Below are 21,635 nucleotides of genomic sequence, written 5' to 3' on the forward strand. Positions count from 1 at the left end.
GATGTATACTCTGACATTTTAACTGCTACATTCAAGCTATTAATGTAGTCTTTATTCCTTTTTGGATGTGGTGAGAACACTTTAGATCTACTATTTAAAATGAATTTCAAGTGTATGCTAATATCTTTCTATGCACTGGATCCCTAGTGCCTACTCATTTCACAACTGAAGGTCTGTTCCCCTTGGTAATCACCACTCTATTACCCTGAGTTTAACTTTTTTCAGTTTCATAGATGAGAGAACTCAGGTGTTATCATTCTCTCTGTGTCTGTTTTTTTTTGACTTAGCACAATTTCCAGAAGCTTCATCTAGGTTGTTGAAAAATGAAAAAGTTATATTCTAAGGCCAAATAATATTCCATGGCATACATATTCCACATTCCAATAATTTTCTCTCCTTTGTGTGTGTGTGTGTGTGTGTGTGTGTGTGTGTGTATGTGTTACCTTACAGTTCATGTGGTTGTGTATGCATGTATATGTATGTGCAGACCCCTGCATGTGCATATGGATGACAGAGGTCGAAGTCAGATATCTCCCTCAACTACTGCCACCTTAATTTTGAGGCAGTGAACTGAACCCAGAGCTCATCAATCTGGGTAGACTAGCTGAACCCAGAGCTCATCAATCTGAGTAGGCTACCTGAACCCAGAGCTCATCAATCTGGGTAGGCTAGCTGAACCCAGAGCTCATCAATCTGGGTAGGCTAGCTGAACCCAGAGCTCATCAATCTGGGTAGGCTAGCTGGCCAGTAACTCCAAGGACCTTTCTGTCTCTACTGCCCTGGTTTTACAGACATGTGATGTCATGCCCGACATTTTACATAGGTGCTAGAGATCTGAACTCAGGTCCTCATGTTTACATGGGAGACATTTTACAGAGTGAGCCATCTCCCCAGCCCCCAAAATTTTCTTTGTCCACTTGTCCATTAATAACACTTATGCCATTTATCTTAGAATTACAAATTATGCTTCAGTGAATATTGGAGCAGGTATCTGTTCAAGATAGAGATTTTATTCCCTTTGACATATACTCAAAAGTAGGATTGTTTTTAATCATACAGCAGTTTTCCCTTTAATTTTTAAGAAACCATATAATCATTTACATAATAGCTGTACCTGTTTACCCTGCACCACTAGTATGAAAAGGTTCCTTTATTCTCTACATATCTCTGTCAACAGCCATCATTATCTTTGACTTTTAATCAGAGCCATTCTAATGGGTGTGAGGTAATAGCTCATTGAAATTGATTTATAGTTCTCAGATGATTACTTATAATGAAAATCTTCTAGTATAACAATTGAAAATTTGTGTATTGTCTTTGGAAAAATACCTGACAGACATGAAGAGGAGTTGGACAGGAGCAAGTCCACACTGTTGCAGTGGGTAAGACACACAACTGAAGCTGATCTATCTGAGGACGGAGCATCTGCAGGGGCAATCCCAGCATGGGTACCTTTCCTCATGTGGGATGGGAAGGTGTGCCTCCTTGCTGTAGGGGAAGCAGCATAGTCCATGCTATTGGTGAGAAGATTTAGCTAAGGGTAGGTCATTCCTTTTTTCTTATATTTTTATTATTTAAAATAATTTTTAAATTTAAATATATGTTGATCACATTCCCCCCTACCCAAGTTCTCACAGATCTCCCCATGCACCCAACTTTAAGTTCTTTCTCAAAAAAAATGCCCCCCAAAACAACCAAGACAATATAAAACCACATCAAAAAAACCACTAAACTGTAACCAAATAAAAGCATGCACACAAAAAAGTGGAGTCCAATTATATGTCGGTCAACTACTCCTGAACATGAGGCCTGTCCTGAAGTGATTGTTATACCCAGTATCACCCTATTAGAGGAAATTGATTTTCCCTTTCCCAGAAAGTATAAGTGACAGTTCAGTTGTTAACCTTTACCCTAGTAGCTAGGTTTTTATTCACTCACTTCATTCATTTTTTTTAAATATAACAAAATAAAAAATATATTTTTCAGCCATCATCAGCTAAGCTTCCTTCTGCAACAGATGGGAACAATTATAGAGACCCACAGTCAGACATTACGAAAAGAGTGAGAGACCTTGGAACAGTCAGGCCTTCGTGGGATGTCTCCATCAAATCCCTCCCCTCAGAGCTCAAGGAACCCCTTGGAGGAAGTAGAAAAAGTTTAAGAGCCAAGGAGATGGAGGACACCAGGAAAGCAATGCCATGTAATTCAATATGAGCAAAGCTGATATGAACTCACAGAGACTGAAGTGGGGACGCACAGGGCCTGTAGGGGTCTGCACCAGTCTTCTGCGTATATATTATGTCTTCCAGTCTTGCTGTGGGATGTTCTGTATGGCAAATGTGTTGCTAATTAGTCAATAAATAAAACACTGATTGGCCATTGGCTAGGCAGGAAGTGTAGGCGGGACAAGGAGGAGAATGAAGCTGGGAAGTGGAAGGCTGAGTCAGAGAGACACTGCCAGCCACCATGATGAGAAACAGCATGTGAAGATGCCAGTAAGCCACAAGCCATGTGGCAAGGTATAGATTAATGGAAATGGATTAGTTTAAGCTGTAAGAACAGTTAGCAAGAAGCCTGCCACGGCCATACAGTTTGTAACCAATATAAGTCTCTGTGTTTACTTGGTTGGGTCTGAGGCTGTGGGACTGGCAGGTGAGAGAGATTTGCCCTGACTGTGGGCCAGGCAGGAAAATTCAAGCTACACAGTCTAGTGGTTTTTATGGGAATCCTGAGTGTGAAAATGAGTGGGTATCTGATTTTTGTGACTTCTCTTGGGCTCTTTTCCTTCTGTCTGTCTTGTCCAATTTTGATGTCATAGTTTTTGTTTTCTCTTATTAATTACTCCTTTAAAATGGAAAAAGAAAGTAAAGACAGAACATTACCCTTCCTACCTCTAGGTGGTCTTCTCTTCATAAGATTTCAGGGGACCGTGACAACTATTACGGGAGTCAGCCAAAGAGGCTGGCAGGGAAAAGAGACAGAGGAGTCTTGGACTTGCTCTGCCTTCAAACTTTTCGGCCTGCAGTACAGTAAGTACTCTTTGACATTAGGCCACACATGGATGTATTTTCCCCACTGCTTCCAGCCTTTGATAGATTAGGGGTATCCCAAACATCTTCTCGCATTTGGTTGTGGAGTCTAATTCCTCTCCTTTCTTGGTCAATGGAATACAAGGGGATGCCTGTAATATTAGATCATAAGAATCCGTGTAGCCTACCTCTTGGAAGGCTCACTCCAACAGGAGCAGTACTGTAAGAAACACTACAAAGGCAAGTCGAACAGGCAAGGTGGTCTTCATTCAACAGCACCTCAGTAGAAGACATCGATGGAGCTGAACCCTGAAGAGGGTCACAGCTGCTGCAGATGTTAGTCAATGGGTAACAGAAGACAGTCCATGGATGGAAAAGGGACATGAACCTGGTTAGGTATCAAGGAAGGAGAATTCTTGTTAAGTTATCTTGTCAGAAGTCTTGCTACAACTAGGCGAGGTAGGCCAATAACAGCAGTCCAAGAAGAGGTGTTAGAAGGCTCAGAAGAGTCTGACTAAAGGTAGATCAAGGAGGAGTTCTCATCACCACAAACCCACCTCAACCACCAGTCTTGTGAGAGAACATCATGGATATCCTGCCCGGTCATGTCAAAGTTGCTATCTCACGGCAGCCACCTGAAAAGGTGCAAGAGAGAACCACTCAGCTGAGCCTCATCGACTGATAGAGCCTGAGGGAGAACAATCACTTGTTTTAAAACAGTGCGTTTTATACTCGTTTGTTAAGCAGTAAGAGATAACCTAGGCATAACCCAGTAAGAGATAACCTAGGCATAACCCAAAGCATCCCATCTGACGCAAAGATCTAGAAGCCGAACAGTTTCTCCGCATAACAGTGTCTTCTCAGAAACTCCAGAGTTAAAGTGGCAGGAATACCAGAACCCCTTCCTTCCTAGGATCTAGACCCCACAACAGGAAAGAGGCAGCTAAGCCTGAGGCATAGGCAGAAAGCTCAGGGTGGGAAGGAATGGGAAAGAGAAGTGTTTTGGAACCTTTCCCACTACTACAGCAGCTTTGAATCACAGTTAGACAGCCTACTGGATCATTCACCACAGAGTCAACAGAGTTCGAATCAGATGTTTACTAGGGGTGGGTGCAGATAATAAGAGCGATGGTCATGCTGTGAACAGCACGGGGCTGAAGCAAGCCGTGGTAGTTTGGTTACCACTGTCTCTCCCCTTGCTGCCCAAGGATACTATGCTGTGCCCAGCTCATCACTGTTCCTCAAGCTCCAAAAGCTATTATTCCCATGGTCCTCTCCTTAACAGGAAGGTTAGACAGAGAGAGGCACTACTGCCTTCAAGGCCTTAGCCTCAGGTCCTGCCATCCCCTGCCACAGCCACCAGCAGACCATCTCTTATCAAGTGGCCACATGCAAGGTGATCAGGGTACTACCACAGATGGACGTTCTCAGTCTAACTCCCCTTCATTCCCTGAAATGACCTAACATCTGCCCACGTCTACCTTACGTAACCCCCAAGCCCTACTATTTAGCACAGTCCAGCTAACTCATCCCAATGAGCTAGAACCATGTGAACTATTCCTCCTTCTCTCAACACACACACACACACACACACACACACACACACACACACACACACACACACACACACACAGGAGACCATTGGCTGGTGAGAAACAGGAGGCAAGGAACCAAATAGCTCAGCATCTAGGATGCTTCTAGGTCTCTCCTTCCTGGGCTGCAGTGATGTACAAAACCAGACAGCACCTCTACAAGTTAGAGAAGAACAGCTCTCATTTGCCTTTTTCCAGACCCCGCTGCACATGGTATTTGAGAAAAGGAGAATTTAGCATTCTAGCCCACAAGGAAGAAAATCATTATGAACGGCTACAGTACACTAAAACCATCCTTTGTACTAAAGTGAGGGAAGAATATTAAGGAAAGATTTGAAGGTAAAAGTTCACAGAAGATTTTCCTTATTTATTGCCTGGCCTCCTCGAGAAACGAAGAGTATTTCAGTTCATATCAGGATAATTAATAGACTCAAGAAAGCAGTATTTCTAACAAAGGAAATGATTAAAGTGCCTATTGCATTAAGAAGCGAAATACATTTCACAGCATAAAATTGTCCTCCGTGTCCGTTTCAGAAATTCAATCTTTCCAAGAAGATAAAAACATCCAAAGGCCCAGCACCTTAGAAATTAAACACTATCTGCTAAACATGAAAGGAAGCTTTGATAGTGATAGATTAAAGTGCCATCTCGAAGCAGCAGTGTTTAGTGAAAACTAACAGCAATTTAAAAGCGGTCACTTCCACGGGGATCATTATTCAACCACAGCTTCTTGCAACATAGGAAGAGCAAAATAAGGTGGGAGAGAAGGGCTGTTGCTGCGGCACAGAGTAGCGCCTGTGCAGGGATCATCTCCACAGCCGTGATCAGACATCCCTGCACCGACTGCTGCTGCGAACAGCACCCTGGGGGACTGGGACAAGTCAAGACTCGAGTCCCTTTCTTACTCCTACCCTGAGGATAATGGAAGAGGGTAAAGGTTTCTCCATCCTGTCTCAGCTGAAGCCATCTTTGGCTTCTACCCCCGCCCTGAAAAGTTCCGTGGGAAAGTACCCAACCCTGTTCTAGAACATGGGGTCAAAATGCCCCAGCTAACTGCATGCTCTTGACTCTTGTTAACTGCTTGCTTGCTTCTCCTGCAACTGCCACCCTGGATGTAGTTTTTTGTAAGTGTGTGTGTGTGTGTGTGTGTGTGTGTGTGTGTGTGTGTGTGTTCTTGTCTTTAAAAACTCCCTGTAATATGCATTTGGGGCTGCTCTGTGTCTCTCCAGATAGTTGCCAGTAGGCTTAATACAGACTCTCGATTCGAACTTTGGTGATGTTAAGCGGTCTCTGGGTTTTTACCTCATAGCAATACATCACCTAATCTCCGTATCTCCTGGGGGTTTAAATGGAAGAAGTGTAAAAGTATATGTGTAATTCATTTTCCATACTCTACATACCAGCCGCCATTACTGTTGCTACCAAACCCAGTCTTGCTTGCAGTAGGTGAAGATGTGGGATGAACAGATTGTTTCTGTCCCATGCACCTAGAGTGCCAAAGGTAATGGTGAACATGTCATTGACAATGAGGAGTGACACAAAGAAATACTGGTTTCAGTAGAATTTCTCCCCAGTTAGCTAAAGTTCCTCTATTTTACTATTTGTAACAGTTTCACTCTAAAGTATTTCCAAATATAACACAAAACTGAGAAAAATATAGTAAATTCTCCTCTGCCTATGGGACATAATCACAGTGGTCCCCATTCTGCTGGTTATGGACTAAACTGCATCTCCCTAAAGTTCGCACAGTAAAACTCTATCACAGTACTTAGAATGTGACCGCCTAGAGACGGGTCCTTTAAAGCAGAAATTAAAGTGAGGCCATTAGTGCTGCCCCAACCCAGTCTGACCAGTATCCTTATGAGAAAGAAAGATCAACACACAGAGAGAAAATTCCATGGAGTACACAAAAAGAAGGTAGCTGTCTATAAGCCCAAGAAAGCCACCTCAGACACCAGGCATTGGTATCTTCATCTTTGACTTCCAGTCTCCAGACTGTGGGAAAATAAGTTTCTGTTTAATCCCCAGTCTATTGTCTTCTTATACCTGCCCTACCAGAGTAGTGCACTGATGTTCTCATGTCACCTACGAGTTAACGTCTGCTTCACTGGGTACTATGTCACTGTGATGCTGTGACATTATTGCCTTTCAATTCATGGGCATCCTGCACTCTGACCTGAAGAAGTTAGAACCATGTTTTACCAGAATGGTCATCACCTCACATCTCCACGTCACAGAAACAGTGTCTATTACATCACGACCTCAGCTGGACAGTGGGAGAAGGAAAAAGGGTAACTTGTATTCACCCAGGGAAAGAAGAGCCCAGGATCTGCTCCTCTTACACTAAAGAAAAAACTGCCATGTTTTGTGCATCATTCTAGCTCTTTATGGAAGAGACCAAATTTGCAAAAGTTTTCAGGGTATACCTGAGCCATTCCAAATAGCAAAACTATTTAAATATGTGCATGAAAATTGCTGGGTGGTGGTGGCGCATGCCTTTAATCCCAGCACATGGGAGGCAGAACCAAGCGGATCTCTGTGAGTTCGAGGTCAGCCTGGGCTACAGAGTGAGATCCAGGACAGGCACCAAAACTACACAGAGAAACCCTGTCTTGAAAAACAAAACAAAACGAAACAGAAAGAAAGAAAGAAAGAAAGAAAGAAAGAAAGAAAGAAAGAAAGAAAGAAAGAAAGAAAGAAAGAAAGAAAGAAAGAAAGAAAGAAAATAGAATCTCACACCTCAAATATCCATCAATCAATAAGCAAGCCTGGCAACAGGAACCTGCTTACTCTCAGGATATATCAACAAGTACACCTGTACCAGGCTGGATGGGAAGAGAACCCAACAGCCTTTTGGATAACATAAACATCAAGGTCAGAACCCACAATATCAGATCAAAGAATAAACCCAGGAGGGCTTAGCTCATACATCTCAACTGAACATACATTCCCATGGCACATGTGGACTCTTTCTACAAAGTCCTTCCAATTATGTACCAAAGAATGGCAAGACTCAAGACTTCTGAGTTGAGAACAGAGGAAAAAGCAGAAAAATCTCAGGTCTTTAACTCACTTGGTCAATATGAAAAATAGAAACCATGTTCACCCTCTTACATGAAACTGAAACATTCACATGAATGAATGAATGATAAAAAAATGAACACAAAGCAACAGTGATCAGTATCTCCAAAGAGACAGAAAATAAGTAAGAAGATAATTGTTTAGCCTGTGAAGTAGAGAGTAGAAACCAGGCAGAGCTCCACAGTTTAAAGACCTAGAGTTGACCTCTAAAGTGAATGAGCTGGCTATAGTTCATGGAGCAGAGTAGTAGAAATGCAGTAGTCACACACGTAGAGAAAACTACTGATTCATAGGGTACCCCTCCTTGAAGTACTCAACTAAATATCCACATAAAACTCAGAAATCTGGAGAACACCTTCCATTAAGTACTCAGATAAGTGTCCACATGGAAGCCAGGGAGAATCTGCAGTGTGCCCCTCTGCAAGTATCCATCTAGGCACCCGTGTGCATGACAGGAAACTACCTAAGGTGGTAGCTTGAAAACACTGGCAGATCAGTGACCAAAGATGACATTGCTTCAAGACTAGTTTCTGCTTCTGTCCAGGCAAAGCAGAAAGTCTCGTAATTCATAGAGAATTGGTTAGAAAACCAAGAAATCTCTTGGCTAAACACTTTAATCAATGTTAAGGGCCAGGCAAAAAAATAATAATTTATTTATAAGAAATTTATTTTTACTGTAAAATATTTCAGAACATTTAAAGAAATTTAAAAAATACTAGTATCCACTGAGGTATAGTATGTAATGAATGCATCCAATCAATTGTTGCCAGACAAATACAGAACCAAAAAGTTTATGCCATAATGAGATGACAAATTATATAGACTATAGTCAATCAGATGTTGTGGCACACACCTGTAATGCCAGCATTTGGGGAGTTCAAGGACAGCCTTGGCTATATAGGGAGTTTGAGACCAGTCTATAGGATACAAGAGATTCTGTCTCCAAAAGAAAAGCCCCAAATTAGTAATGCCATAAAACCATATATTGTTTTTATGGTAACAGTGTTGTAGATGTAATTGTGACCATATCCCACTGGCTCAGTAAATTAAAGGGAGGATTAAACAAGTATGAAATATACAAGGAATGTCCAATTTGAATTTTATAGAGAAGTCTGGGATAATAAACACTTGGGGTAGGATTAACAGCAGTTTAGACATTGCAGGGCAAAGATTAGTGACTTTGAATACACTGCAGCTGACATCACCAAAAACACTGAGGGGGAAAAAGAACAGAACATTGATGAACTGCAAGCCAGTTTCAAGAAACCAAATGTATGTGTGTTTAAAGTCTTAAATCTCCATGGTACTGGCATCTTCAAAATGCTGGGCTCTTCTGCTGCAGCTGGACTGCCCCTTTACCAACAGCCTCTCCTGGACTCTCTTCAAGGACTCTGTGCCACATGGTGTCAATTCCCAACTTCTTTCCAGGACCCCTTCAATGCTGAGCCTTTCACTGTCATTCTGGATGCGTCTTCACCATGGTCTCTCCTGGCTTTTCACAGTGCCAAGCCTCAGCTACTCTCCATGACCCCTTCATGCCTTCAAAACCAGGACCACCCAAGAGTCTTTCACACATGACCAAGTTCTCACCATGAGGGACAGTCGCATGGGGAGAAACATAGGCCACCTCTGAATACAACTTACGGCATTGACTCTGAGGAAACACCTCTCATAAGATTTCACCTCAGTGATGTTCATCTCTTCTTAGTCCTCAGCTACAGCTGACCAGCACTGATGTCCCAACCAAAGCAAAGGTTTCACTCTAGTGTCGTTTCTCTGGTCTCTTCTAAGTCACAGCTGATTCTTCAGCCCCAGCTGACCAGAACCACAGATTCATAGTGCGAAATAGATAATGGCTCCGATAGATTGAGTCTTTAAGTGACTCTCAGACTTCTGGAACTTCACAAACCAGGCCTCTGTCATCTAAATTTCTCTCATTACTGTTATCTTCCAAGCTCCCACAGAGTAGTTCCCTAAACTTTGAATACTCAATGGCTTTTCTAGCTCAAATTTCCAAACTCTTTCCAGAATTACCCCAAACAACATGGTCCAGCCTGTCACAGCAAACTGTGTCTTCCTACTACCACTTTTTGGCTTGGTTAGGATTAGTATTGCTGTGATGAAACACCATGACCAAAAGCAACCTGGGGAAGAAAGGGTTAATTTGATTTGTACATCCTCAGTCATAGTATGTTGAGGAAAGCCAAGGCAGGAACTCAAACAGGGCAGGAACCTGGAAGCAGGAGCTGATGCAGAGGCCATAGAGAGGCCTTACTGGCTTGCCCTTCATGGCTTGCTCAACCTGCTTTCTTACAGAACCCAGGACCACCAGCCCAGGAGCCGCACCACCCACAATGAGCTGAGCCCTCCCACATCCCTAATTAATAAAAGCCCCACAGGCTTGCCTACAGCCCAATCTTCAGGAGGCTGTTTCTCAATTGGAGTCCCTTCCCCTTGTATGACTGTTACTTATATCAAGTTGACAGAAAACTAACCAGCATAGTAGCCATCCCGGACCTAGAAACTAAACGCTCTGTAACATGTCACTCCACACCCGTTAGGGTGACTGCCATTAATTAAAAGATTCAAGACAAAGATGGTGAGGGTGAGAGATACTCTTGACACTCTTGGGAACAGATTTTGGTCTAAGCATCATGTAACCCATGAAGGCTCCTAAAGAAAATATAAATAAATATAGCATGTAATCTCGCCACCCTTTTCTTAGCATGTACCCAAAGGAGTTGGAATTCCCAACTAGGAAAGATAACTCCATTCCCATGCCCACTGATGCACTACTCACAATAGCAGTGATATGGGGAGAAAACAATAAACCAGTTGTCCATCAACAGGTGGATGTGTAAAGAACTTCTCTTTAGAAATCAAAGATGGACCTGAGCAAGCATTATTAGTCTCAACAGAGAAGGCAGCCTGTCATCTTCCATGACTGGGGTGGGGTCAGAGGCCATTGTGAGAAATGATGTACAATTTTACCCATATTTGTAGATGTAACCAACCTTCTTATTCAATAAGAAACACGGAACAAATGCAAAGAAGAAAGCTAAGAGGTCAGAGCTAAGAGCTAAAACCTTACCCTTCCTCCTGCAGTGGTCCTACCTCTCCTAAAGAGAGCTACTTCCTGTGTTAAAGTCTTTATATAGAGTTTCTGTTCTGCCTTCTCACTGGTTGTAAATCCAACCACATGACCTCGTCACTGCCTGTCTGTATAGACTTCCAGGTCTTCTATGGTTGGTATTGAGATTAAAGGCGTGTGTATCCAATGCTGACTGTATCCCTGAACACACAGAGACTTACCTAGCTCTGCCTACCAAATGCTGGAATTACAAGCATACGCCACCACCACCCCGCTTTCCTATGGCTTGCTAATAGCTCTGACCCCCGGGCAACTTTATTTATTAACATACAAATAACATTTTAATACAAATAAAATGTCACCATACATATTTGTAATCTTAGAACAAAAAAGGGAGAATGGTGAAATATTTAGAAATTGGGAATAAAATAGTGGTTACCACAAAAAAAGGAATGTTTGAAAGAAAATCCTAAGGAATCTACAATTAATTTCCTAGAATGTGTTTAACAAGGTTTTATGAAACAAAATCAAAATATGAAAATGAATCGTCAGTGGAGGTGAGAGGGGAACAAGACAGAGTGGCCAATGGGAAGAAAGGACATGCTACATGTGTGAAGAGGTCATATTGAAACCCGTTATTTGCGTACTGTTTTTAAAATTTTTACTTTAAGAAAATAATTCGTCATTTATCTATATGCTAGCATTGAGTAACTAGAAATTAAACTTGTAAAGAAAATTCTATTTGTACTAGCTCAAAAATTGAAATACGACTATCAACATAAGATACCACATACCTTGGTCACAGGACAAAAATAAGTCAAGCTGCAGCTGGGCTGGAAGCTCCCTTCAGGCTAGCTAGCCCTCATATTGATGGAATAAGCTACACAGGCTTCCGGGAAGAATTGTCATCACCAATCTTACTTAGCTGTGGATCCTGTGTGCAAAATTCCAACTGACCAGGCAAGAAGAGCCCACTGGTACAATAATGGTCAAATCTGTTATGAGGGTAACCAACCACTTTCTGATTGGATTTAATGCCCACTCCGTAGGAAGTAATTCATGTCTAGTACTCTAAACGCCATAGCTAAGAAGGCCATAGGCCCTGGTAAAGAAGCCACAGCTGTCGTTTTATTCAGTGGATAAAATGTGCCTATCAAATTGTCTTCTAAATAACTGTGTTCATTCCCACAGAACGTGCTTCTGTAAGCTTCGGCCAGGAAACTCCTTTTGGCAGTGGTCAGCCGTGCCTGCAGAGTAACTGTGCAGAGTACAGAGAATACAGTACTCTTGTATGTATGCCATAAATAAGGCATCTGTAACATCTGTAGCATCCATGACTCAGAGAGTACCACAGAAGAAAAGGTGAGAAGAATTCACGAGCTGAAGGAAGAGAAGACGCTGTTGTGCCCTTGAACTCACAGCAGCTGTGATTATCTGGACAAGATCTCCATGACACTAGGCCTGTCTGTATCCACTCACGGAAAGGAGAGGGGTTCATGAGGCCCCACCCATGCCTTAGGCGTCATATGCAAATAACTCATGGTTATTTTGGTTGGTTAAGGAGAGAGACATTTTCTTCAGCAGTGTAGCCACAGGAAAGGTGCGCATGCTCTGTAAACAAACGCCCACCCTTGCTTCTATGAGCAACTCTAGTGAAACTCAATGGCTCACACACACAGAGAGAGACATAAATGAGGAAATAAAACTTGGATGGAAAGGGGAAGAGATTAGCTTGAGTGGGAGGAGCAAGAAAGGACAATGGGGAGTGAATATGACCGAAGTACCTTGTGTACATATATGAAGAAATAATGAAACTCGTTATTATATATAATTAATTCATGCTAATGGAAACATTTATATGCAATGTCTTTATGTGGACAACCCACATATGAAATGCCAATGAAAAAAATCAAAGATGACTTAAATATGAAACATTGCCATCTTCATGAGGAAATTGTAAGACTCACTGGGAAGTGCTAGTAACCAGCACAGTAAAATATTGTGAGGAAAAAAAGACAGATGGGTCAATCAGGGACAGAATCAACATTTCAGAAGTGGCCTTCTATAAATATGATAAATTTTTTATGAAGATGCAAATGCTTCAGTGGATGAAGGCTCATCTTCCCAGCAGATGGTTCTGGACCTTCGATCTAAATTCTGCATCTAATTCAGAAAGTGACTCAAAAACTGATCAAAAACCAAAATGTGAGATGTAAATCTAATTTTAGAGGAAGATACAGAGAAAACCTGTGAGGCTTTTGGCATATGTGAGACATAACAAAAGCACTGTCGGGAATAAATTATAAGTAATAAGCTCCATGAAAGCCTAGAGCTTTTGCTTTGCACAGGTTGTTATGAAAAACCCAGCAGAGCTGAGAGTTGGCTCAGCAGCCCAGTGGTTGGTGCTCTTGCAGAGAACCTGAGTCCAGTTCCCAGCACCCACACTGGGCAGCTCACAACTGCCTGTAACTCCAGCTCCAAGGGATGCAATGCCCTCTTCTAGTCTCCAAAAGCACATATAAACACACACACACACACACACACACACACACACACACACACACACAGAAATCTTTTAAAAAAATCATGCAAGGTGAGAGGAAAGTATTCACAAATACCATATTTGACAAAGGAATTTTATTCAGAATATTTACTGAGAATGGAGAATTCTCAAAATTCAACACAAAAATAAACAATCCATTATTTTAAATGGAAGGAAAATTGGAAAAGGTATTTCATTGACAACTACATGGTAATGGTAAGTAAATATGGGAAAGAAAAGAATCGGAAAAAAATATGCAGATTAAAACTAAATCCCTGTGAAAGATCTCTGTGGACCTTCTAACATGACTCAGTAGTTATGGGGGTCAGCTGCCTGTCTCAAGTGCTGGAGTGGAGGAGGATCAAGCGGATCTCTCTCCGATTGTGAGTGAGACCCCAGAACAGTGTGGCTGCTCCTGAAGGTAGCTGGGCTCTTCTTTGTCAGGTCACTCACAGGCTACAGGGCCCATTAATTCCATCTTTAAATATTGACCCAAGAGCAAGACATACTTTTTGAAAGTGAGGTTGGATAAGAACGTAGATATCAGTTTATGCAATGTCTGTGGCTCTGTTTTAACACCTCAGCAGTGAGGTGAGACATGGCAGCAGGAAGTGGATGCCCAGCAAAGCCTGAAGTATTTACTAAGAGTTTGCTGATCTCTCCCCAGAGTAATGTGCACAGCAATGCACACAAAATCCTGAGCATAAATATTCATTGCAGTTTTCTTCAAAATTGCAAAGCAACCACTCATAGGTCCATCAAGAAGTCAATGGATGTACACACTGTGGTAAACCCAAGCAATGGTTTTTTACACAGCAACAAAAAGGAATGAATAATGAACACGTATAACATAAGCGAATTGAATCCCTTACACAGAGTGAAAGAAGGCTGACAGGAACAGCCCTTACTGAACGTTTTCTGCTGGATAAAGTTACAGAAAATGGCAAATAATCTATAATGACAAAGAGCAAATCAGGTGTTGCCTGGAGATGGGCGGTACAGCAGAGGGATGTAGTAGCAGGTGGAGAAGAGGGATGCTGTGTTTGCTCATTATTGTGACTGTGGTATTCGTTTCAACAAACTGAAGGTGTGTAGGTCATTGCATGTCAGTTATATAGCGATGAACCTATTAAAACCCAGACTCTCTTGAGTTCCTTGTCCATCACCCCCACGGACTCTGCTTCCCCTCTCACGACAGAAAGGAAGGAAGTCATGAGGAGCCTGAACAGTGGCAGCTGGGACTTCCGTCGTTAATCCCAAATGCACTGAGCTTGATTGGGTGGACAAAAGCCGCTCATCCCAGGACTCTTACAGCCATCAGAACCAGAGCCCTAGGCCACCCCTGGAATGGGCCAGCACTTCTTGCCATTTGTCTGTCCAGACAGTCCCTCACAAGTCCCAAGGGAAGCCTAGGCAACTCTATTTTTGATTTCAAGAAGCAAGAAAAGTATCAAATAATAGTGTCTGTCACTGCTGTGTGTTGAGGGCTGTGGAGACAAATACTGAGGTGGAGTTGGATGTGTAGTGTTTATAAAGGACTTACCTATGAAAGGGGAGTGACGGGAACAGAACTGGGCAGAGGGATCATCAAACCGTGGTCAAAGCCCAGCAAAACCTGGTTCCCTTGGAGGGAACACTGAAGTGTCCTGATGGCTGCTAGTGTTTCCACCTGCCACACTTTGTCCCTAGGTGTCAGTGCTGAAAGGCTGTGGAGCTGCTGGTCACCTCCTACACCTGAGAATGACCCTGAGAAGGCTAATGGCTAGACTATGTCCTGTCCATCACCTGGACCATATACAGTCAGGTGGCTTAAGACAGTTTTACCAGACTCATTAGTCATTGAAATTCACAGGCCAAAACAAACAGGATGCCAACTATAAACACTGTCTCTTGGTTATTTTGCTAGATGGGAAATGCAAAGTATAATTGGGTTCTCCAATTAAAAGCAGATCTATTTCCCTCATTTCTCGTCTGTGCCTTTTATGTGCTGCCCAAGTATTCCAAGCCTTTTCACCTCCTGAGGGAGTGAGCTTAGGTGATAAGTTTCATAGCTAGCTGAAAAATTGAAAAAAAAAATCAAACGTAAAACCACATGCTGGACCTACCAGGAAGAAACTGCATATTGCACTCAGAAAGGAAGCCAAGGACTGTGCATTAATGACAGATGTTCCTGTCTGGTTGTAGGAAACTAGATAGGTGTAATGTAGTGTAGGAAGAAACAGACTGAAGATAATGAGCCAGCATGGGGCTGAGGATCCTATTTACGGTGCTAGGAGCTTGTACTAGCTGTTGGCAGACACAGCGGGAGGAATGTGGGCTGCCAGAGCTGTGATTAACAGGAGAGTCTCCAGGAGCCATCACTGCAGCAGTACGATCTTGTCAAATATCAAGAGCAAAAGGTGCATATGCTACAGGACCCAGAATAGAAACGAGTGACTCCTGACGCCAAGTCAGTTTTGTCAATGATGAATCAATCATAGGCAGACACTTCTCTTAATGTGGTATTGTGTTCCCCGAAATATTGTGCATGCTAATAAACTTATCTGGGGTCAGAGACAGAAGAGCCACAATATTAAACATAGAGGATAGGCAGTGGTAGCGCACACCTTTAATCGTAGCATTCCAGAGGCAGAAATCCATGTGTTCAAGGATACAGACAGGCATGGTGACTCATCACACCTTTAATCCCAGAAAGCAAGCCTTTAATCCCAAGGAGTGGTGGTAGAAAGCAGAAAGATATATAAGGCGTGAGGACCAGAAACTAGAAGCATTTGGCTGGTTAGGCATTTGGCTGGTTAAGCGTTCAGGCTTTGGAGCACAGTTCAGCTGAGAGCCATTCGGATATAAGGACACAGAGGCTTCCAGTCTGAGGAAAGAAGATCAGCTGAGAAGTTGGCCAGGTGAGGTTAGCTATGGCTTGTTCTGTCTCTCTGATCTTCCAGCATTCACCCCAATAACTGGCCCCAGGTTTGATTTTATTAATAAGACTCTTTAAGATTCCTGCTACATCTTAATGCAGTGGGGATGCTTTGCTCTTGACAAATAGTGTTTGCAGGGTGTGGAAAAAATAATGAATCAGAATTCATGGAGTTTCCCAAATGCTGACCTTTGTAAACAAACTGCCTTCCTTTTCACGAAGAAGGAACACTTATAGATGTTTCATGTATGAAGTCAGAGAACAAGTCTATAAATGCCTTTGGTTTTTTTCCTCTCCATTGTCTCCTCCCCAGCCTCACTGGGGCCTTTACCCCCATTACCATGAGCTGCCTGTCCCTTTGTCCTCTCCAACTTATCCATCCACCACCCCTTTTCCAGCACACCTCCATGGCCTCTCTCCTCCTGCAGGACCTTAAGACTGTTGGTCTCTTTACAAATTCTCAAACACATTTACACCAATGTGCATGCTTCTTTTAGCAGCATTTGGATTGTTGTTTTAAAAAGACAATCTCCTATCTGTTGGTAGAAGCAGCGTGTCTATGTTGCTTAGGAATCTTCAGGGAGCCTCAGGTCAGCACTGGCAATGTCCAGGTGGCACAATAGCTCAGAATCTAATTTTTGTTAAGTTCATGAGCATCAACTTTGTCTCTCACTTCCACGTTGAGGACAGTGGTTTTTTCCCCATGGTTCTCTTTTTGCCTCCACATTTAATCCCTCTTAAGCATGTTGAGTAGGCAGTGGATATAGGAAAAAAGAGCAAAGCCTGGACTAAAGGCTGCATTTCCTACACCTTTGATTAGGCCTTGGTGAAGAAAAACCTCTGTGAATGTGTAATTCAGCTATAAAGACTGACAGGAGCTGCTCTCATACTCCACATACTCCATCACTGTGGGGTGTGGAGACAGGAGGGCGGTGAGGCTTTGTGGCCACCAGGCTAGCTCCAAGTTAGACCCTGTCTCCAGGGAATAAGGCAATAAGTGATAGATCAGACACTTGTTGTCCTCCTCTGGCTTCCATGTGTGTACAGGTGCACACACACACACACACACACACATACACACACACACACATACACACACACATACACACACACACACACACACACACACACACACACACACACACACACGCAGACATATACAAGGATTAACACCCAAAATATATAAAGAACTCAAAAATCTAAACGGCAAGAAAACAATCTAAACCAAAAGGCGGGGGCTAAGGAAATGAACGTGGAAGTCCAAACAGCCAATTAATATTTTAAAAAGTGTCCACACATCAATGAAACACAAATGAAAATGTCTTACTCTAGTCTGAATGGCTGTCACCAAGACAACAACCAGCAAAGCATGCTGGTGAGGATGTAGGGGAAGCAGAAGCCTTGTTCTTTGTTGGTGGAGCTGTAAACTGGTGGAATCAGAGGGGAAACTTCTCAAAAACCAAAAGCAGAACCAGCTAGATCCCTCCTGGCACATACCCAAAGGACTCTATATCCTGTTGTAGATTTTTTTATACATTTATGTTTATTGCTGCTCTATTCATAGCAAGAAAATGAAATTAGCCTAGATGTCTATTAACTGATGAGTGAATAATAAAAACGTGCCTGTATCCACAGTATAATTTTATTCATCTATGAAGAAAAGTGAGATTTTTCAGGAAAATGGTACTGGACAATATACTGGGTGTGTGTGTGGCTACTTTCTATGTCATGTGCATGCATGTATGGAGGTCAGAAGTCGACATAGTGTGTTTTGATCAATTACTCTCTATTTTTTTGAGACAGGGTCTCTCACTGCACCTGAAGCTTGCCAAATAGGCTAGACTTGGTGGCCACCAAGCCCCAGAGATGCTTTGTCTCTATTCCCCCGGTGCTGGGAGGACAGGCCTGGGCTGCCACACTCAATTTCTTTACATGGACTCAGGTCCTCAAACTTGTGCTATAAGATCTTTACCAATGGAGCCAGCCCTATACCAACAAGCTCCCGGAAAACAGTGTAACCGAGGTAACCCAGGCTCAGACAGACAAATGGTTTCTAACTTTCACATATATGTGTTTATGTGGGAGTGTGTACAGAGGTAGGGAATGTTAGGATTCTGCCGCCACTCCAGCTGCATGACCGCACATGAGCAGTTCAGGAGCTAAGCAAGGGGTCTTGCGTCTTACATCATCCGTGTGCTGCGTGATTGTGCAAATGCGTGCAGCACAGGCACGCAATCAGCGCATGTGTGGCGCAGCTCCGTAAGCCTACCTGCGCATGTGCACGGGAATCCTTAAAAAGCTAGACACAGACTGCTCTCTCTTCTCTGCTCCCCTTCCTCTGCTCTCTGCACGTGCTTCTTCCCCAGGCCTGGTTCTTTTGTCCCCTCCCCTCTTCCTAATAAAGCTCTGATACTGGGTTTTATAGTGTCTCATGTCCTTTTTTGCCCGGTAACATCAACACTTAATATTTTTTAAAACAACAGGGAAACTAGAAATGGGCTTTGAGGGAGAGGAAGAATCATGAAACACCTGTGATATGAAAATACAAGCAAAAACCCTGGAAGTGGAAGGGGAAGAAAGGGAGGGGCATCAGGAAGGAGTGGAGAGGGCTGTGGGGAGGGTCAGCAAAACAAGGTATGAAAATGTCATAAGGAACCCTGCTGCTGTGTAAACTAATTCAAATGTTTTAAAGCTAGTTTATGTTCTGTACTCCAGAGAAAGGATTATAAGCCTCCTGCTCACCCTTAGGTACCAGCCTAGACATCCCTATAGAAAGAATTCCTGGGCCTTAAACACACATGAAAGGGGATGGTGTGTTTGCAGCATTAAAGCCCTGAAAGAGAGACTGCCAGCTAGGAATCTAAGCAACTCACACTGACGGTGTGGCAGTCAAGGGCCTCCTCAAGCGCAAGGGAAGATCACCCATCTTCTCTTCCAGAGGAACACACTGTAGATGACTTGGAAACAAGAAGGCTTTGTAACTCTCACCGTACAAGGTTGTATCAGGGGTCTGTAACTCCTTTGAGAAACATAAAGGAACATGTGGATGGACCTTCCAAGGGCTGCAGAGAGGAAATGCCAGTGTAAGAAGCACCTTGTGATTGTAGAAGCAACCACCCTGTGGTCCGCCTGACAGAAAATTGATCGGGTTTCAGCTATTACCATCTACAAGGCAAAACTCACCTTTTTTTATTTCATATTTAAGAACAAAACACATTTTAGTCTTAATAGTGTTTTACATATGGAGGTACCAAATGCTGATAGACTACTGAGGTTAGGAAATGTCTCCATCCACCTAGTACCTTGAAGCATTCTGAGTGTTTCTTAAACTAATATAAGTGTAGATAAAAACTCAATGCTTATAACACAGTCTGTGCGAGTCAAACTGAGTTTGGCTTTCAGAAGGAAATCTGCTCCCCACTGGTGCGTGCTACTGTGACAGTGGTGTTCCCTGACTCAATACCCATGTCACTTGATGTTTCCAGACAACACATTCTTGTAAAAGTGTGGGAATTAACGACAGTGATAGAGGTATTAGTGAGCCTGCAGATCCTTTCAGCTATGAGGACGAGAGGAAGGAAGACAGAGCACTGGTTTGCTTAATGTTTCCTCCAGTTGTATCCACAGGCTGTGGGAGGTGGAGAGACACCATGACCATGGCCATGCATCTTCATATCTCCATAGTGTGATACAGCAGAAAACAAAGAAGCAATATACCTGTGATGTGTCGCCACCGCCATCCTTCAGAGTAAACCTCCAGAAAGCCCTCTGGGGTCCCCCAGGAGACTCCCAGAGCACGTTGTTCAAATCCTTTCAGTGTCACCTTCCCTGAAAACGTTTTCATTGGGAAGAGAATATAGTCAGCAGCAGTTCTGAGTCTTGATATGGTCATGAAATGAACCAGTGGGAAAGCCTGCGCTCCTGAGACCGAGGCCATCATGGGGAGTGGTGTCGTTTGGTTCAGCTTGGGCTCTACAGAGACGAAGCAGAAGGCTAGCCCAAGCAAATGTAAACACGTACTTACGTGTAGGTACAGGGAAGGGTAAGGCATGCTCTGAGGTGACAGAAAGAGCAGCTGGCAGAAGGAGACTCACATTGGTAAACATGCTGCAAATAGCCCAGTGAAGGCATTTCCTTAACCTCAAGGGACTTGATACCACTCTGACAGGTATACATAAACACTATCCTTGCCTGACTTGTCAACAATATGTTTCTAAACAAAATTTATCTTAAGGATAAGCAAGAGGCTCGGAGAGAATGGATCATGATACACAGACATCCAGTTATCTCCAAATGTAAGGTGAAGAAGGGCCACAGGATCCTGACATAATTAGTACACATCTGAGGTCTTCAAGACCATCTGTGAGACATTAGGTCTCTCCATAAAATACTTAGATAGCACCGAACCCTGACAGTGGTGAGATTATGCCTTCCTGGCCTCATAGGTCTGATGGACTCTTGGTCTCATGTCAGACACAGTGTTTCCGATTAGCCAAGGCAATTCTACTGGTTTGACTTTTAGCACCCATCTGTCTCTTCCACCTGGGCATAGCAACAGCTCTCCTCTCATGTTCCAGGAAACAAGGTTTTACTTCCCTCCCAGGTGGTCCAGAAGCATCCTTTGTGGAAAACACTTCCCATAACTATGAAATCTGACACCCCTTTATAGATTGTTTCTTTTTATTGAGAATCTTGTTAGGTAACAGACAAGGGGGTCCTCCCCTAAATTCCTCTAACTCCTCCAGCATCCAAACTCACAGACCAGTATCAATTCCTTCAGCAGGGAGCCTGTGGCTTTCTCTTTAGGCCTACAAATCTCTTGTTTGGTGGCTGAAAAGACCAAATAGACATTACTTCCTGTTGAGTAAAGGAGTACAAATGGAGAGATCCTTGCTGTCCTATTACGCACCAGTGACCAGCTGTGTGGAGGGGAAAGCTTTCTGTGACTTCGGTTTCTCCCTTAGAGTTCCTTAGAAATTCTGTAGTTCTGCCCACATCTTCTGGGGGTCCCCAGGGGCTGCCTCTGTCACAAATTATTCACAATTCTTTCCAATCTACGGCACCACATAGAATACAGGAGCAGTGGTCTCTTACTGATGGATCATGTCAGTCTCCAAACAATGGCTGCAGGACAGAGTGAACTTGAACAGTGCCCCCCCCCCAATTTCTGTCTACCTGGAATTAGTGGATATGTGAAGCAGACACCCTGAGCAGCAATCTCCTACATTAACACACCTTCACAATGTCCTTCCCATCCACGTAAGTAAACCCTTTTGGGGCACGCCAGAAGTCCTCCTGTAACACCATTTAAACTCTCAAACATGTGTCCTTGACCTTCAGTTTAGCACACTCAGGAGTGTGTGTGTGTGTGTGTGTGTGTGTG

Source organism: Peromyscus eremicus, chromosome 13 (genome assembly GCF_949786415.1).
Source record: "Peromyscus eremicus chromosome 13, PerEre_H2_v1, whole genome shotgun sequence".
Lineage (NCBI taxonomy): Eukaryota > Metazoa > Chordata > Mammalia > Rodentia > Cricetidae > Peromyscus > Peromyscus eremicus.